Source organism: Puma concolor, chromosome A1 (genome assembly GCF_028749965.1).
Source record: "Puma concolor isolate L17-30 chromosome A1, mPumCon1.1.hap2, whole genome shotgun sequence".
In the NCBI taxonomy this organism is placed as follows: domain Eukaryota; kingdom Metazoa; phylum Chordata; class Mammalia; order Carnivora; family Felidae; genus Puma; species Puma concolor.
In genome coordinates, this window is record NC_141667.1 from 212129377 (window position 1) to 212149040 (window position 19664).

The 19664-nt window shown below is 42.6% G+C and overlaps 1 pseudogene; it reads right to left on the reverse strand.

Annotated features, from left to right (window-relative positions):
• Nucleotides 1-1039: 1039 nt before the first annotated feature.
• On the reverse strand, nt 1040-3437 carry LOC147584736 (protocadherin-8 pseudogene; annotated as a pseudogene).
• Nucleotides 3438-19664: the final 16227 nt, after the last annotated feature.

A 19664-nucleotide genomic window follows, 5' to 3' on the forward strand; every position in this document is an offset into this window, starting at 1 on the left:
CAGAAAAAAAATTGTTAGCTCTGTTCAGTAGCACTCAGCATACCCCCTCTATGACTGCACAGTCCGGACCACTTGTCTGTTTGTTTTTAATTCATTCAGGCATCCAGAATTATCAGGGCTTTGTGAGGGAGAGCTTCAAAGTCACAGGTTTGAACTTACCCTCTCGCTTTGCAATCACTGGAAAAGACGCTTTCTTGAAGCCCGCTCTATACTGATGTCAGAACTGCTGTCATTCGATTCACTGTCTCCTCTTCCGCTATCTTTCTCACTAAATTCATCTGGATTTGAATGTGTACTGGGAGTGAAAAGGACAGATTCACTCTGTTATCCATAAACATGTACAAAACGTCAAACACGTCGCTTAGACAGAGCCATACGTACTCTGAAATTACCTTAAACTCGCAGCAGATTTACCCTCCCCACACAGGGATGGGGAATGGAAAGGACCTGAGCCTGAACCCTATTTAAAAAGAGGGGTGAGAGCAGCAGTTAATTTTTCACGCTCAGATATCAAAGCTGCCAGACAGGGCACAATATCCCTCCTCTGGAGTGCTTCAGAAAGATAGCATTTAAACCCTGAGGGACGAAGATGTTCCAACTGGACCCAGAAGGAAGTTACCAGGGGCAAAAACAGCACAAAGAGACGTGGGCCTCCTCGAAACATGACCACCATGCCTCCTTCTGCCTTCATCTGTGAAGAAATTTTCCTCTCAAATAAAAAATAAAAAGTCCGGAAAACTCAGTCCTTTGAAGTCCCAGACCAGATCAGGCTCTGAATTTTCCTAACGTATGGGCAGGAAAATCGACTAACCGTTCATGAGGGGCCCTAAAACTGCTGGGGTGCTTTACCAGGGCCCACAGGATCCCGCTCCTCTTTCGAAGGGAGGAGCACAAGAACACCCCACTGCCCCCAGACCGGGAAATCTCCGCAGCCTCGCCCTCCTGGGCCTCTGCGTAAACAGAAAGGACCAGTGTCTCCCCGAAGAACCTCAACTCAAAGCCCCCAGAGTCAGCCCCCGATGCTCTGCGACTTGGACCAGCCTGGCCACTCCTCGCGTGGTACCTGCTCAAGCGATGCCCACAAAGCTTCTTCTTCCGAGTCCTGGCCTCGCCTTGGCTGGAACAAGTCTCGATGGCAATGGCCACCAGCAGAAGGCCACAGCCGCTAGCCAAAACACCTGCCAAGACAACCAGGAAGCCAGGCTGTCGCCCTACTCTCTGCGCTGTGCGACTCCAGGGCGTCCCTACCCTCCCTCTTTTGGCGGCGGCGAAGGCGGCACCAGCATCACTTCTCCGCGAGGTGGCGCCACATCCGCGGGCACTAGGAGCAAAGTGGCGGTGCGCAATAAAGGCCCACTGGCCTCGGTCCCGCACCATGACGACCGCCGTCAGCTGGTTGGTGGGCTGTGGGGACAAGCGGCGCTGAAAAGACAGCTCACCCGTGAACGGGTGCGGCGCTAGCGCCGCGGGGCCGCCGCCGCTACGGTGGAAATTAGCTCTGTGTTGGGGCCTTCGTCTGCATTTGGGTCACCAGGTAGCCCAGCCGCACGCCCTGAAGCAGAGGCAGCTGGGCTGAGCCATTGAAGAGTGGCAGTGTGACCAGCCGTTCTGGCAGTGTGACCAGTGAGTGCCCGTTCTGGTCCTCCACATGCAGGCACACCACGGCCCAGCCCCAGAGCTGCATAGAGCCGCCGTCGAGAGCTTCCAGCCCCAGGTGCAGCTCAGCCAGTTACTTGCGATCAGAGCACCGTTGTGCACACAGCTTCCCAGTAACAGGGTCCACAGAGATGTAGGGGGACACGGCGTCCTGGGCGCGACCCTCTTCGGCCTCCAGCAGTCGGCAGGTGACCTGGCCTTCGCGGCCCAAGTAGGCGCCAGGCGGGTTGTCCTCCCTCACTGACACGTCTTAGACCGGTCGCGTGAAGAGTGGCGCTTTGTCGTTCTCGTCGCTCACGCGCACCGTGTAGGGCCGCACGGTGCGTAGAGGGGGCGCGCCTCTGTCCTCGGCCACCAGCGTCAGGTTGTACTCAGCGATGCGCTCGCGGTCCAGGGACGCCGCGGTCACCACCAGGTAGCTGCCCGCGTAGGCCGGCTGCAGCCGGAAATGCTCGTGCCCGTAGAGGGCGCAGCGCACCTGCCCATTGGCGCCCGAGTCTCTGTCCGAGGTGCTGACCAGCGCCACCAGGCTCTCGCGCGCCGCCCCCTCTGGCACCAGCGAGATGGCGCCGGCCTCCGGCGCTCCTGGTCCGGTCGGCGAGGTCGCGTCCGCACCCCCGAGAGCGGCGGCGGCGGCGGCGGCGGCGGCGGCGAAGGGAGAGGCGGCAGGCGCGCCCGGGGCGGCCAGCGGGGTGATGGTGATGTCCGGAGCGTTGTCATTGACGTCGCGGATGCGCACGATGACTTTGCAGGTGGAGGCCCGAGGCCCGGGACCGCGGTCCTGGGCCCGCACGTCTAGCTCATAGGTGTCCTGGCGCTCGTAGTCCACGGGTCCTGCCAGGGTGAGGCGGCCCGAGCGCGGGTCCAGGCGGAAGAGGCGGCGCGCCTCGGGCGGGGTGCGGGCACCGAAGGCAAACACCACGTCGCCGTTGGGGCCCTCGTCGGGGTCGGCTGCGTCCAGGTCCAGCAGCAGGGAGCCCACGGGCGCGTCCTCCGCCAGCTCCACCTCGGCCACGGCGCCCTGCGGGAAGGCCGGGCTGTGGTCGTTGGCGTCCAGCACTCGCACGCTGAGGGCGGCAGTGGCGGAGCGCGGCGGGCGGCCGCCGTCCTGGGCCACTAGCTCCAGGCTGTAGGCGGCCTGGCTCTCGCGGTCCAGCTCCTGCAGCAGCACCAGGTCCGCGCACTGGGCGCCGTCCGCGCGCGTCTGCAGCTCCACGCGGAAGGGGCTGTGAGGCTCGGCCAGGCGCACGCTCTGCAGCCCGTTGGCTTCCACATCCTCGTCCACAGGCACCTCCAGCGGGATGCGCGTGCCCACAGCCGCGCCCTCGGACACCTCCACGGGGATCTGGGCCCGGGGAAAGCGCGGCGCGTGATCGTTGATGTCCCTCACCTCCACCTCCACGTGTATCAGCCGGAACTGCTCCTGCGAGAAGCTGACCACGTCGAAGGCCAGCACGCACTGTGGTGCCTGGCCGCACAGCCGCTCGCGGTCCAGGCCTGCGTCCCCGACGGTCAGCTGCCCGTCGCCCTCGCGTACTCGGAGCAGCGAGCTGTTGAACTTCATGAAACAGAACTGGCTTGGCACTTCGAGCTGGGAATTAAACAAGCTATGGTCAGACAGACCACCGATGTCGGTACCGTGGGCCCCTTTTCCTCATAGGTGCAGAAAGTTGACAGTTGCAGTGCAAAACCCAGACACCAGCTGCAGCCACAGAACCAGCAAGGATTCTAGTCAGGCCCAGCATTAAGTGTCAGCGGGAAATCTGAGCTTCCAATGAGACGTCATTGTCCCTTAAAGAGAAAAAAGCCAATCAGAAGTTCCCGCTGAGACTTCCAGTCCCACAAGCCCTCTCCTGCAGGCAGTCAGGAGACACTTGCCCTCCTAAATACATCTGATCGCTAAACCCTCTCTGCTGTGTCATCACTTTTCTGTGCTCCAGGCCTAAGCTTGCCTCTTCTGAACCTTACTGGGGAGGTTACATAGAGAAGAATGTGCAAACAAGCATCCATCCTTCTGGGCCAGTCTGTAGAGTCTCCGGGCCTTGGGTCACGTGGTTCCCTAAAAGAGCTGGCAGAAGGGCCTGGAAAACTGAACTGTGGCCAGGGAAGTGCAGGGGATCAAGAGTCCTACAGACGTTTGCACTGTAAGAATGCACACGCTTGCTTTTCCAGTGTGAGTGATTTCCACTTTGATGGCAGGAGCAGGGAATCTGCAGCCTCTGTATCCCTTCTAAACACATTTACATATTCCTCAGACGGAGACACAATTACTCTTCTCTACCATTTTTAAACCAACGCCTGTATGCATCTTTTGCCACTCACAGTTATCCATCTACGTGGGGTTCAATTCCTGTATTGAAAGATTCTGGGGGAACAGCTTCTCCAGGGTCAGGCAACGTCTAATCAGGGAAGAACTGTTTTCCAAAGTAATCGTTTCTAAATAGCTTTTCTGTAGCAAAGAAACCATTAATGATGAGATTTCAGCCCCTTCATCTCCTTTTATGTCAGTAATTACTTATATGTGAGGAATCAGTGTCAGTCAGGGAGGTTTGTCAGCCACAAACCACTGTAAGGGATAGTTAAGGGTAGGAAAAAGATTTAGGGAAATAGATCGCAGTCAGTCTTGTTAGAAAATTGCTAGAGACCAATTATTTCTAAAAAGCCCTTGGCTGAAGAAAACCATGGGTGGCCTGATAGGCTGAAGGCTAAAGAAACATTAAACCATCTGTCTAAAGCACAGTAAATAGTCTTGTGTTGAGTTCTCTTTATGTGTGAAATGTTCTAAATGCCAAACAGTCCACATGTTAATGATGACATTCTTCCTCATGCCATGGAGTCATCATCAGTGCAGTGTTCTTTAACCAGTCATCTTGAATAAAATCAGGGAACAGACTGAGTTATTAATATGCCCCGGCTATTCTTGGCTCCTACATGATCTGTAATGTTATTGTTTCCTGCAGGGACATGTCAGTAAATGACTATTTTTTTTCTTTCACTCTTAGGAGAAGGTTGCGTCTATTTTAGTGCCAGGATCTACGAATCCAGTTCTGAAACTGAGCCACCTTTGATGAGATAATTAATTTGCAGGAATTTTAATTTAGTGGAACATTTGGCAATGACTCTAATTATAAGTACCGATAACCCGATGTCGGAGAAGTTTGCAGTAGGAAGCATGAATTGATTTGGGTTGGGTACTCTGAGATCCTAAAAAGAGAAAGTACTTCATCTTGTTTACTGTAGAGTTTTAATTTTGCCTGATGAGGCATCAGTCTGAGGAAGGGAGCGACTGTACTATAGTTTAGCTGGACCAGATTCTTGTTAAGCCAGTATCCTCACGGGCATAGAATCAGTTAGCTTTCTTTCTTGGCAGTGAGTATCCTGAAGAAGGGCCTGGTTATTCAGCCTCTGGGTCTGAAGGAAAACAAGAGAATCTGACCCTCCATCCAGCTTCTTAATTCCTACATTCCCCTTAACTGAAGCTTGAAACCTGATTCAGCTGATGCCGTTTAAAAGGCACATGCTTCCATACACATTAGCCAGGAGAGGGACCCATTTAACCACAGTCTGAGTCTCATTTCTTCCTCTTCTCCCTCATCTCCAGCAATCTCTGCCAGGCTTGGCCTCTGCCAGTCTTCAGCATTATTGTCGCCATTCATGATGAGCGAAAACTGCTCAGCATATTGAAAATGAATAGTCATGACTCTATCCACAGAACATCAAAAGATCCGGATAAAATATGAAAAAGGCAAGCAATCAAACACATTACCTCCACAATGCTAAGCATCTGGATACTTATGTTTGGAAACATCCAGCTATGATGTTTAAATGCTCGATTGCATTTTCCCCCGTGTTTCCTCCAGCTGTTTGGCAACAAGTAGACCATCTACGATAAGGAATATGCTATATTGTTAGTGATTCATTATTAACATTAGCATTGTTTTCCTAGTAAACAACCACCTTATTAAAACACTGCTTTATGAATGAAGGACAGCTGGAGTTTCAGGAAAGAGACATTTTCTGAGGCGAAAATCAGTTCTGTGCCAGTAGAATGACAAGCCACATAATATAGAAACTGTATGATCTGTCCCCCCCACCCCCAGGGATGTGTCATCAGGAAGCTGTGTTTACAGCCCTGAGCTGCGGGTGCTCTCATGTTCCATTCTGTTGGCTCTGTTAGATAAAAGTCTGTCTCAATATTAAAAGCATTGTGGCACAAATTTGGTTTATGTTGCTTGTTTTCCCATTTGCCAGCATATTGCCAAACCATAAGTCCATAAAATGTAGCTCTGATCTCTGTCGGAGTCAAACATGAAGCAAAACAAACAATGGGAGCAGAGGACTACCACCACCCCGGGATGACCAAAATGTGGATAAAGCAGCAATTTGGTTCTCTTGCTCAGTTTGGTTTTAAAGGGGGTGTCGTGGCAGCATTTTGGTAAACTCCCTACAGTTTACTTTTGTTTCTAAAACAAAAGCACCAGATATATTAGCATCTGCCATCCCCCCCCCCCTGCAAAATGCCAGGAAACCAGATCTAGAAAATAGCATTTGCGTTCTAATCATTTCAAGGGAATATTTTGTTTTGCTGAGCACATAACACCAGAGTGTCCCTTTACACAAAAGCACACTGTACATAAACAAATTTTCATCGTAAACATGGGGAAAAATCGGTCTCTTAATTCAGAATAGTGTCTGTGCCTTTGCATATTTCCTCTTTCCTATTATGTGAAACTAATGACATATGTTGGAGGGCGCGGGAATGAGCTATAGTAAAGTCCCTAATGTGCAGATTTCACTAGACCATGGTGTCCATGCATCAGAATAAGCATCAACTTTCACAGGACCTTGAACTAATACTTTCCTGGCCCAGAAACCGTTTTTGTGCCATTTAGAACAAATCACTCTACATAGTATACTGAGACCCATTTTCATTTCTCAACTGAACAAACATCTTATAGGCGAATGAGCAAAATATTATCGCATGCAATGTTGCTGTCTTCAAGGAGTTAAGTTCCAGAAATTGAAGCTATGAAGACTGTTTGAAAGAAAACAAATTTACCTAACAGCTGGATGTTTTTTCTTTTTAAAAATCATACCTTGAAAAAACTAAAGTTAATCTTTAGGAGTATGAGCCCCCAAAACAGAGAAATTGTTTTACGTCATCACATAAGAAGTACCATTATCTCATTCCTATTACTCCATTGTGTAATCAATGTGTTAGTATGTCTTCACTGTGTAGTCATTTATAAGAAAACTTATCAGCAAATTGCTGGCCCTTTTTGTGAAATGATTTCAGGGAAAATAATTCAGCCCTAAAGTCAGCCAAAATACTGTCTACAAGCATCGCATAGAAACAAATGATGTTTTATCAACTCTTTAAGTGCTTTAACCTACAGAAAATCAGAGAGAACGATGATAGAGTATCAATACTAATCACAAATTCCCCTGTACGTAAAACAAGGATTTAAATGATACAATCTTCTCTTAGAAAAAGTTTCCCATAGGATCATTATGTTAATAAACATATCGTCAAAACTATATAATCTTAAAATACCACGTAAGACTAGTTTTTAAATTGCTGATTTTATTATTCTAGCTGCATGAAGGACAGTAAATCAATGCATAATTAAAAATACCTTACCTTTTTGTTTCAGGGATGTCTCAAACCCCAAGTGAGCCAACGAAATTGACTTTGGTGCTTGACTTCAGTCATTGGCTCAAGGATCATAGTTTGTATTCTCGTCACCCTGTAGAGAGAAAACCTGCCCCCCATCCAGAGATTGTAGCAAAGCAAGAAGAGAATAAAAGAATAAAGATCGAGAAGAAACTTTTTATCTGTGCCTTATTTTATCTTCCTCTCTCTCCCTCTTAGCTGAACCTCTCTGTCCCTACTCTACACAGACGCTCAGGCTCACAGTAGTCAAAGCACTTTCGGGGCCTTTACCAACAGATATTGGATCAAATATTGGTAATACGATAAAGCTCACAGCTTTGTAGAAGAATATAATGAAACATTTAAAAAATAAAACCATCAGAGTTCAGAGAAGGTCACAAGTGCCAAATGACAAAGAGAAAGTTGTATCAAGCGCAAACAAGAAACGATCTCAAGAGTTTCCGGGTACAATCACAAGCAGCCAGAACTGCCAAAGACACACAAACCCTGGGAGTGATGTGAACAAGTTGTGGAGGACAGGCACAGAGCCTGTTACAGAGACCTAGTAGACTAGTTCGTTGGAGTAGACGTTTTGAGGACACTATGGAGATGCTATGGGCAATGGCCATTGTGTGTGTTTTTCCCTTTTCCAGATGGGTTTTTAAAAATTTTTTTAATTGCAGCTCTTTGTCATTAGATGTGTCAGGGGATGTCAAGTGTATCAGATGGGTTGTCAGATCATGAGCCGTTATACCCAGCCCTGACTGGGAGAAGTGCACATCTTTCCAAGATCCTATACCAGTCTTTCAGCTTCCCCATGGGACCTGATTAAGTCACCAACTGGTGGAAACAAAAGAATGTCCTACTTAACAGGGCCCAACATGCAGGAACAGAAAGTTTGATTCATTTATCTTTCGCCTTTTCCCTCCAGCTCACCCTCCCTGATAAATGCAGTCACCCCAACATGAAACGTCTTGCATCCAGCTGCACCTATCCGTCCCTTGTCCTTTGTCTCTCAACCAACCACTGGATATCTTTGTTGACTCATTTTGTCTCTGTAACACTGCTGTCAGCCTGCAGCTGAAGATTCCATCAGTCGACTCAGCCCCTCCTTCCAAAATCCTCTTCCCTTCTGCTTTTAATCCAAGGCAGACAAGGCTCCCCCTCGTTCCTGAGAATTCACCTCTTATCTGTTTCTCTTGTTCCTGGCTGCTTTATCTATTTCCCTGATTCAGGACAGCTGACAGCTTTACAAAATAGCTTCTGTCTCTCCCAGAAACCTCATCAAAGGAGGCTGGAGGAGGGATTTGAGGTCCCTTCTCAGCCTGAGAGCAGAGTGCCTGACCAATGCAAAATACAGCAGGACAATACTTCATCTGCTCGCCCCATCTATTCCTGAAGGACAACGTGCTGTACGCTTTTAAATCTCCCAGGTCAATTTAACCATCCAACCCTTCACAGTGAATGGGCGATGGCTATAGAATTCTCAAGTGTTCCTGCTTGACTTCAGGATTTACTCCATTGTCTTTTTTTTTTTTTTTTTTTTTTTTGGAGGAGGGGTGCTCAGTACTCTTGTATTACTTTATTTTTTTTTCATTTTTTTCATTTTTAAATTTTATTTAAATCCAAGTTAGTTAACATACAGTGTATTAATGATCTCAGTAGAATTGAGTGATTCATGATTTACATATAACACCCAGTGCTCATCCCAACAAGTACCCTCCTTAATGCCCATCACCCATTTAGCCCATCCCTCCACCCAGTACCCCTCCAGCAACCCTCAGGTTCTTCTCTGTATTTAAGAATCTCTTATGGAAAACCACACCCCATTCTCTTTTAATAACATCCATAAACTTAACACCTATTAGTAATATATTTATTTGGGGGTTCCTGAGTCGGTTGAGCCTCTGACTCTTGGTCTCGGCTCAGGTCATGATCTCACGTTTCGTGCGTTCGAGCCAGCATCAGGCTCTGCGCTGACAGCGCGGAGCCTGCTTGGAAGTCTCTCTCCCTCTCTCTCTGCCCCTCCCCTCCTCTTTCTCAAAGTAAATGTTAAATAATAACAATCGTGATACAATTTGGTAGTGTGAAGGTAAAAGGGAATATACGAAAGAATCACATATGACACAAAAGTTAAGTTCTAAATCTATCACAAAACTTACTTTATATATTTAAAGAGGCTATTAAATAAAAATTATCATTTCCTGATCAAAAATGTTTAGTTATCCCCACTACCTCTAAAACAAGATACAGCTCTTAGACCCTCTGTGAATTCAGCCCTACCTATCTTTCTACCACTCAATATCATGCACTCCACTGTTTATGCTCCAGTGCAACTAGATAGGAGATTGCCCTGGAACTGTTTTATTTATTCCTACTGCTGTGCTTTGCTCACATTGTTGTTCTCTGTTCCTACAGTGTGGTTCCCTCTGCATGTGCTATTACCATGCTATGCGTTCTTTAAAGCAGTACTTTTAATACATTAATGCGGCTGCAAATCACCTGAGGATCCTGTATGAAAGCAGATTTAGATCTAGGTCTCGGGTAGAACGTGGGATTCTGTACTTCCAACAAGCCATTGATGTAGCTCCATGGCTGCTCTTTGAGAAGCAAGGCTTGAGAGCTTGTTCAAAGGTCAGCTCTTGGGGGAAAGTGCCTTCTCGCTGCCTCAGCTGTAATGCGTCTCTCCACTGCGTGTCTTCCAACACTGTAATTAGCTTTCCCCCACTTCTGCCATTCTGCCTTACTACAGAGCTCAACTCCCAAATCAAATTACGATATGGCATAGTGTTTTTTGTAAGCTTGGCTGTGCACTTTCATGTCATAAGAAGGGCCCATCATACGTTTGTAAATAGCAACAGTATCATGCTCAAAGTGGTTGTTTAGTAAATTTGGCTGATTCAGACTAGATTAGATAAGCCAGCGTTGCTGTGGTGTCTCCCTTAAAGGGAACCTTTATGACAGACCCAGACCAGGTATCATAGGCAAACGCCTGGATGCTGCATAGAGCAGGGGTTAAGAGTGTGGGCAGATGACTTGGGTGTGAATCCTGGCACCACCATACCCTAACCATGTGGCTTTGAACAACTCATCTAAACTCTCTAAGTCTCAGTTTTGTTTTTTTGTTGTAAAATAACAGCGATCATACCACTTTGTAGGACTCTTCTAAGGTTTAAGTCAGGGAACAGATGTAAATGAGATGGTGTTTATAAAGCACTAAGCATTGTGCTAATTGCGTTGTAAGTGTTCTATAATAATCACAAATTTTTATTTTTACCTGGAATGACAGTTGTTTTTTAATTGCCATGACAATCCTTTTTCTTTCTTTCTTTCTTTTTAATTTGCATCCAAATTAGCATATAGTGCAACAATGATTTCAGGAGTAGATTCCTTAGTGCCCCTTACCCATTTAGCCCATCCCCTCTCCCACAACCCTTCCAGTAACCCTCAGTGTGTTCTCCATATTTATGAGTCTCTTCTGTTTTGTCCCCCTCCTTGTTTTTATATTATTTTTGTTTCCCTTCCCTTATGTTCATCTGTTTTGTCTCTTAAAGTCCTCATATGAGTGAAGTCATATGATATTTGTCTTTCTCTGACCGACTCATTTCACTTAGCATAATACCCTCCGGTTCCATCCAAATAGTTGCAAATAATTGCCATGACAATTCTAAGATAAGTTTTAGATTCCTTTAATCATTTTCCAGCTGTTCTTCAACACCTCTACTGTGACTTGACTACTCTCTTTAACGCTGAATAGCAATCACAAATACAGTCTGTAAGGGTTAATACCACCGATCACGGTCTCCTTCCTTATGTTAAAGCTAAGAATATGCCAATTCCAACTCTAGAAATTGACATAAAAGATTACTAAATTGAGCCCATAAGGTTACCACAGCAACCACTAGATGTCATCTTTAGAATGTCCCTGTGCTTCACATCCTATTTGAGTAAGAGCTATAAAGTATATACATTCACCCATCTACTAAATAATTGGCTTGCGCACAGTTTTAAAGAGTAATCATAACCACTCATGCATCAATATAACAAGATATGCAATGGCAGTACATATTTTAAAATGTACACTGTAAAAGTATAAGACTTCCTCAATATTTAATTTCTATTTCTTTTATTTATGTTATGATATATAGCCTTTTTGTTTAAAATTAGTGAATCACACTTAAACTTGCTTCGTTTTCGGAAAAAGAGTGTTTTATTTTGACAGCTGTTCCTCTCTTATAACCAGTGTAATACATGCCCAATGTGAGAAACACAAGAAAACCTCACATTTAAAAAAACCTCTAATGACACTATTCAAACATAACAGCTGGCAACATTTTATATCATGTATTATTATTATTATTTATATTTTATATTATACATGTGTATATTTATATATAATATTTTCTATATAGAGAGGGAGATAAAAGATATATGTGCACACAGAAAAACATCTATATATACATGTACACACATGTATATGTACATATACAACAAAAATTATATTTACAAATATTGTTCATATCCTGCTTTTGAATGTAGCCTATTGTTGTGTCTTAGTCTTACACTGTGAAAATTATTTCATGTTAATAGAGTGTTATATGATGTCATTTTAACAATTGCTTGGTATTATACCCTATGTATATATCATAATTTAACCGTTCCTTTGCCGTTGAACATAGCGTTGGTTAGATTAAGCTTGGCTATTTCTAACAGGAAAATGTAAATATAGTGCTTAAACTAAATTGGAGGTTATTTTCTTTCATGCAAATTAAGTCTCAAGGCATGCATGGACATTCCCACAGTACCCAGGCTCCTTCTTGTTATTCTGCCATCCTTAGAGTGTTGCCTTGTGTTCCAAAATGGTTCAGATCTAACCATTACATCCAGAATCCAGTAAGCCAAAGAGAAATGGCCAAAGAACAGAGACTTCTTAGTGAATGTTGACTCACAACACTTCCAATAGCCACAAGTTAGCTACAAGGGATGGCCAATGTATGAATGCTTTACTGGGTGGCAATGTGCCCATCTACAAAACCAGAGTTATTGCTGAGGAAAAAAAGATGTGACGATGGAAGAAAAAAAAAGTCTCTGACACAAACAGTTATCTTGTTTCCAATTTTTTTGCTATTGTTAATAATGCTGTGATGAACATCCGTGCACATAAACCCATACACATATCTCTGATAATTTCCTTGGGATAAATTCCCAGAAGAGTAATTGCTCAGCTCAAGAATATACCAGATTTTAAGAGTTTTGATGCTTATTGCCAAACTACCCTCCAGAAATACTGTATCAACTTCTACTCTCATCAGCAATGTAAGTTGGGGAGAGGAAATGCTTTATAAGACTCTATTTAATTTGACTGTTCAAAGATTCCATACCTTTTGCAAGAAAGATAAAGATCCCCCACATCTCTGGAAAAGTAATGATTGGGAAGATTTCTGGAAAAAAAACAAAAATAAAAACAAAAACTCAGTGTCAAGTGAAAAAGCCTTTTTCAAAATCTAATAACATCAAAGGAAATGCAACCTAAGGCCTAGCAATGGAAAAGACATTGCTAACTTTGGTTATTCAGTATATTTTAAAAGGGATGCATGAGAAAACAAACAACATAGTGTAGTGGAAAGAGCATTGGATTTAGTGCCAAAAGACCTGAGTTGGAATCTCAATTTCTTTACTGTGACTCTAGGTAAGCTATTTAACCTCTCTTAGTTCATTTTCTCCATTATAACAATAGGACAGTTAATATCTCTCTCTCCTTTGTAAAGTTTAAATTTGTTAATGTGAAAAGATTTAATCATCGTTGTATTTGAATCAAAATTTGCACTCTCCTTAAATTTTATGATACTACAATTCAGTATTTTATATCCTTCATAACTGAATAAAGATGAGTAATAAATTATTTTTCTTCAATAAAAAGAAAACTTAATAAGACATTCCTCATGGCTTACTATTGTTTTTGCTATTGGATTTTTTTTGTTATTTTTATCACTAAAGGATTTGAAAATTTTAAATTAATTTTATTAAAGCATCATTTACATACAATAAAATCCACTCAGGGGCGCCTGGGTGGCGCAGTCGGTTAAGCGTCCGACTTCAGCCAGGTCACGATCTCGCGGTCCGTGAGTTCGAGCCCCGCGTCAGGCTCTGGGCTGATGGCTCAGAGCCTGGAGCCTGTTTCCGATTCTGTGTCTCCCTCTCTCTCTGCCCCTCCCCCGTTCATGTTCTGTCTCTCTCTGTCCCAAAAATAAATAAACGTTGAAAAAAAAAAATTAAAAATCCACTCATTTTAAGTGCCCAGCTCAATGAGTTTTGGCAAGCATATGCACTGTGAAATCACCTCAGTCAAGATGTAGAATGTTTCCATCAACCCCAGAAAGTTCCCTCAGTATTACTTTGCTGTCAGTTACATTCCAGGCAACCTCTGATCTGAACTGTATCCCTGTTAGTTGTACCTTTTTTCAAATGTCATAGAAAAGGAATCATACATCATGTACTCATTTGTGTCTCTCTTCTTTCGCTCAGTATATTTTTGAGATGCATCCATGTTATTTCATGTATTTCTTTTCTGTTTATTGCTGAGTAGTACTCTATTGTATGAATATACAGGTATGAATATATCATTCACCTGTGTGCACATTTGAGTTCATTTGAATAGTTTACAATTTGGGGCTCTTGTGAATAAAGCTACTGTGAACATCAGTCTACCAGTCTTTAGTGGACATTTTATTTTGAAAGAATGGGGGATAAATACCTTAAAGTACAATTGCTAGGGCATATAGTAAGTTCATGTTTAATTTCACATGAAACTGACAAACTGTTTTCCATAATGGTTGTGCCACTTTGCATTTCACTAGCAATGTGTGAGGTATCCTGGTGTTCCACATACTCACCTACGTTTGATATTCATAGTCTTTTAAAATTTTTGCATTCAGGTATGTGTGAAGTGGTATCTCACTGTGGTTTTAATTTGCATTTCCCTGATGAATAATGATGTTGAGCATCTTTTGATAGACTTGTTCTTGACAGTTTTCATATTTTTTTGGTGCAGTGTTTGTTCAGGTCTTTTTCCTGTTTTAATGGATTGTCTTCCTTATTATTAATGTGTATTATGTTCTTTATATATTTTATTTTGTAGAGTGTTAAGACCTTTTCCCATTTTTAATGGGTTGTTTGCATTCTCATTGTTGAATTATAAAAGTTCTTTGTATATTCTGATTATGATTTCTCTGTCAGATATATGTATATGCATGAATATTTTTTCCAGCCAATGGATTGCTTTTCATTTTCTTAATGGTATATCTTGAAGAAGTTTTTAATTTTGGTGAAGTTCAAATTACCATTTTTAAATTTGAAGATTAGTGCTTTTTGTGTCCTATCTAGGAAATGTTTGCCTATCCTAAGCTGACACATTCTTTTTTCCCACATGATCTCCTAGAAGTTTTGTAGTTTATCTGTGACATTTAGATCTGTGATTTATTTTGAATTAATTTCTCTGTATGGTATAGACTGTGGGCCAAGGTTTATTTTTTCTAATATAGATATCCAATTGTTACAGTACCATTTGTTGAAATGATTATCCCTTTCCCATTGAATTACCTTGTTACTTTTGTCAGAATGAATTGATCATATACATGTAGATCTATTTCTGGATTCTCCATTTTGTTCCATTGAGTCTGTCTACCCTTTGACTATTCCATATTGTCTTGATTGCAATAGCATTTATAGAAGGTCATGAAGCCTTCTATAAATCCTCCAATTTCTTTTTCAAAATTGTTTTTACTATTCTTGTTGTTTTACTATCCTTTGGCATTTCTGTGTAAATGTTAGAATCAGATTCTCAATTTTTACAAAAATGAGTTCTATAATTTTGGTTGTCATTACATTGAATTTGGTTGTCATTACATTGAATTCAACTTGGGGCGAATTAACATCTTAACAATATTGAATGTGCCAATCCATAAATACGGTACATCTCTTTATTTAGAATTTTAAATTTTTCTCAGGAATATTTATTGTTTTCAGTATACAAATCTTTTATGTTTTTTGTTACATTTATTTAAAAATATTTTGGGGGCGCCTGGGTGGCGCAGTCAGTTAAGCGTCCGACTTCAGCCAGGTCACGATCTCACGGTCCGTGAGTTCGAGCCCCGCGTCGGGCTCTGGGCTGATGGCTCAGAGCCTGGAGCCTGTTTCCGATTCTGTGTCTCCCTCTCTCTCTGCCCCTCGCCCGTTCATGCTCTGTCTCTCTCTGACCCAAAAATAAATAAACGTTGAAAAAAAAAATTTTAAAAAAATAAAAATATTTTGTTTTTGATATTATCCTAAATGTTTTTTAATGTTTATTTTGTAGTTGTTTGTTGTTAATATATAGAATACAGTTGTTTTTTTTTTCTTGGATGCATCCTGAAACATTAATTCTAATTGTTTATTTCTTTGTTTTTTTTTATAGACTCAGGCTTTTCTGTCATGTCATTTGTGAATAAAAACAGTCTTCCCGAATATTTGTTCCTTTTATTCCTTTTTTCTTGCTTGATATGACTAGCTAGGACCTCTAGTACAATATTGAATAGAGGTGGTGAGAGCAAATATTTTTGCCATATTCTCATTCTTAGAGAACATTTGATGTTTCATCAGTAACTATATTTGTTGCAGATATAGTTACTGTGTTCATTATCAATGTTGGAGACTCTTTCTATTCCTAATTTGCTGAGAGATCTTATCATACGTGGTTGTAAGAATTTCATCAAATGTTTTCTCCAGTTTCTACTGAGATTATTTATTTCTCCTTTATTTTGTTGGGGTGATGGATTACATATATTAGTTTTCAAATGTTAAACCATCCTTATATTTCTAGGATCAACCTTACACGGTCGTGACGTATTACGTTTTTTCTAGCTATTGATGGATTTGATTTGCTAAAATTTTTATTTTTACGTCTATGTTAATGAGGGGCATCGGTTGATAGTTTTTTTCTTGTAATGTCTTTGACAGTCAAACTAACTATTAGCTACTAAATTTGAACTTGTTAGCCTAGGTTTTAGGCTGTGGAAAACTCTAGTTGATCCTCATTCTCTATAACTTAGTGGAAATGTCCAAACTGTCTCTCTGAACATCTTGACAAAGCTTGGATTTTTAGGCTTTAATAGGGTAGATCTAGAGTAAGCCTTACTATAAGACAACATGGTCATTTCTTCTAGAGTAGGACCTCTCTGATGTCTCAGATAAATGCCTGGGGTGCTAACAAGAACTCTCTCCTTAGGTTAGGTCAGAACTCCAACATCTTCCAGTAGCATTCAACCTCTGGTACCTCTGTTCTACCCTCAGGCCTGCCATGATAAGCTCCGTATAATCTTGCCCCAGAATATGGGTCCCAGTCCTCGGTGAAGAATTCATGGCAACTCCCATACAGACTCCTCACTCTTCTTTCATCATCCAGCACAGCTCCCTATTCCCCAGTGCCCTGATATGCAGTTTCCATCCACTTGAGTAGCCCCCAACTCCTGTCTCTGCCTCTTAGGTCAACTAGACTATCACACTCTGCGCGGACTCCAGCTTTCTGTACCACAGTTGGAAACTTGGGAAGAGACCTGGATGAACATAGGGAGTGAGTTTCCCTTCTTTTGGGGATTGTGCTTCTTGTTGTTCAATACCTGAAAATAGTTGCCTTATACATTTGTCTAGTTTTAGAGTTATTTATGAAAAAAAGCAGAAGTCCTCAGGGTCTTGTTTTATATAAACTCTTTGACTTGTGGCTGCCAGAGGGAAGATATCAGAAACATTAGGACAAAGACAAAATGGATTTTTTTATTATCTCAAAGATGTGCTGAAGGCAAGATGGTTGCAGGCTGTATACAGACATTTGGAAAATATCATACTTCTCAGTCATTTTAAAATCTTATCTTTTCACCTATTTCCCAAGAACCCTTTTATTCTCATAATATTCTACAAAATCTCTTGATAATAGCCACCCACTGAGTTAATAAGAAAAGTCCAGGCCAACTGATCCTTGTTGCATTCTGAACGAAATAGAAAAATTGAGACCGAGGGAAATGCAAGAGGGAAAACCTACCTGTGTGCTTCACTAAGAAGGACAAGGAAAAACTACCTATGCTTTTCCTGAAACCAAGTGTACTTGGCCAGATATGTAAGAAGGAGCTTCTTGGCCCATCTAGGAAGCAAGGATCCGTTTACAAGAACTAGATGCAAATCCTTGATCCCAACTTCAAAGGAGAAAATGATGAAGGAGACTTCAACTCTCTTTCTTCCCACCAACGCCCCTCCCTTCCACCTAACTTGGAGATTCTGCACTTGTTGTATCAAATATCTATTGCTGTATACCAAACCAATCCAATACTTAGTGGCTTAAATAACCACGATTTTATTTTTCCTGATTCTGTGGTCAGCAGATTGGGCAGAGTTCAGTTGGGTGGTTCCTTTTCTGGTCTCCCCTGGGGTTGCTCATGTTTTTATAGTCATCTGTCTGCTCATATGGGGCTGTTTAGTCCAAGCCTCACTCAAACATCTGGCAAATGGTGCCAGCTGTCAGCTGGACCATGGGTCAGCAAGAGGCCAGAAGACTTCTTCACATAGTGGCCGTGTTCCAAAAGCAGCAAGAGATGGAGCAAGCCCAACTAAGAAAGCATTTGTTATGCCTCTGCTTGGGTCACATTTGTTAACGCCCTGTTGCCAAAGCAAGTCACATAGCCAAGGCCAGAGTCAATGTGGGAAAGGACTACTAGAGGGTGTGGATACCAGGAGGTATGATTCACTGGTGCCATTACTGGAACAATCCACCATGTTACTGAGATCTCCAACCATGCCCCTAAGCCCTGGTGTATTTGTGTTATCTGCCTTCAGCAAATCTTCATTATCACAACATGCTTCTCCTAACAGAAGATGCGACAACCTGGAAAGACAGGAAGAGGGACTGCTGATTCCTAAGTCTGTTTTGCCTTAGCAATTTGACACAAATAGCCAGGGTTTCATTCCTGTAAGCGTAGTTGTAGCAAACATGAACAGGTACAATGCTACTGGTTGTTGATATCAAACCTCCATTTTCACTTCTGCTGTAGGGCTGGAAAATATTTAGAATATCAACCCCGCCCATATATGTCAGTTACTTGCAATATACCAATCCAAGTCTGATAAGTACCCTAGGCATAATTCACAGACTCACAGGCTCCTTAGCACTTGCCCAAACCCTCCAAGTTATACTTGGAGAAACTGAGGCCCAGAAAGATCAAGGGACTTGTTCCAAATAGGTCATGCAAGAAGTAGATAGGAAAACTAAGCTTGGAATCCAAGTCTTTCCATTGTTACACCCATGTGTTCTTTATTAAGCAGTATCACGACTGATTTTCATGTGATTTAGTTCCGCCGTTGTGGACAACATTCTCTTAAACTGCTGCCTTAGTTTATGTATTTAAGATCTGCATTCCAGTCACAGACACTAAATGTAAGCTTTCTTAATTGATAAAGAGAAGACAGAAGACATTTGGAATTTCCTACTTCGTATTCTTTATAGAGTTTGATAGGAACGTATTTCATCACTGCAATTCCATCTCATGATTTTAGGGGTGGATGGGAATGAAGAAGAAGTGTTATTATAAGCACAGATGCAAAACCATCTTTTCTGAATTCTCTCACCCCATTTTTTCAGCAAAAGCACCCCAGAGCCCTGACTCCACCAATCAGCCCTGACACCAAGGAATTTCAGCACCACCATTATTGCCTTAACATGGCAGCCATCCTCAGAAATATTTCTGTTCTGATCCAGTCACCTATTTATACATGCCCCAGAACCACTTCAGTCCCAACACTTTAGGATCTGCACTGCTTTTCTCCCAAAAGCAATCACTGAAAGCAGGTTTGAACACTCCTTTGAAAGGAGAGTCAACTTGTGCTCTTTAACAGACTAAGGGGCAAGACACTGGAAATACAACTATCTCTTGCATCTAATAAAATCCAAGTTGTCTCTCTGAACAAACAAAGGGGCATAAAACAGAAGATAAAAACCCTGGGGCCACTTGGGGCTACTCAGACTTCCAGGACCTTATGATTTCGTGTGGTCTAGCCGAACCATGAATTTTACAGTTACAAAGGCATGAGCACTCGATACAACTACAAATCACTAATAAGACTGTACAAGCACACATTGAAAATTCAAATTCATCTTTAGCAAGTGAAGGGTGTGCTAACAGGAGAAAATATAAACAGCGCATGGAGAGAGATACATAAGAAAGGTACTAACGCACCAATTCAAACTCTTGTCAGACATCTCTTTAGTGCTCCTGTCAGCAGGAAGCCAATTACTTGGGAAAGAATGAAGTTTGTTTTATGAGCACAATATTAC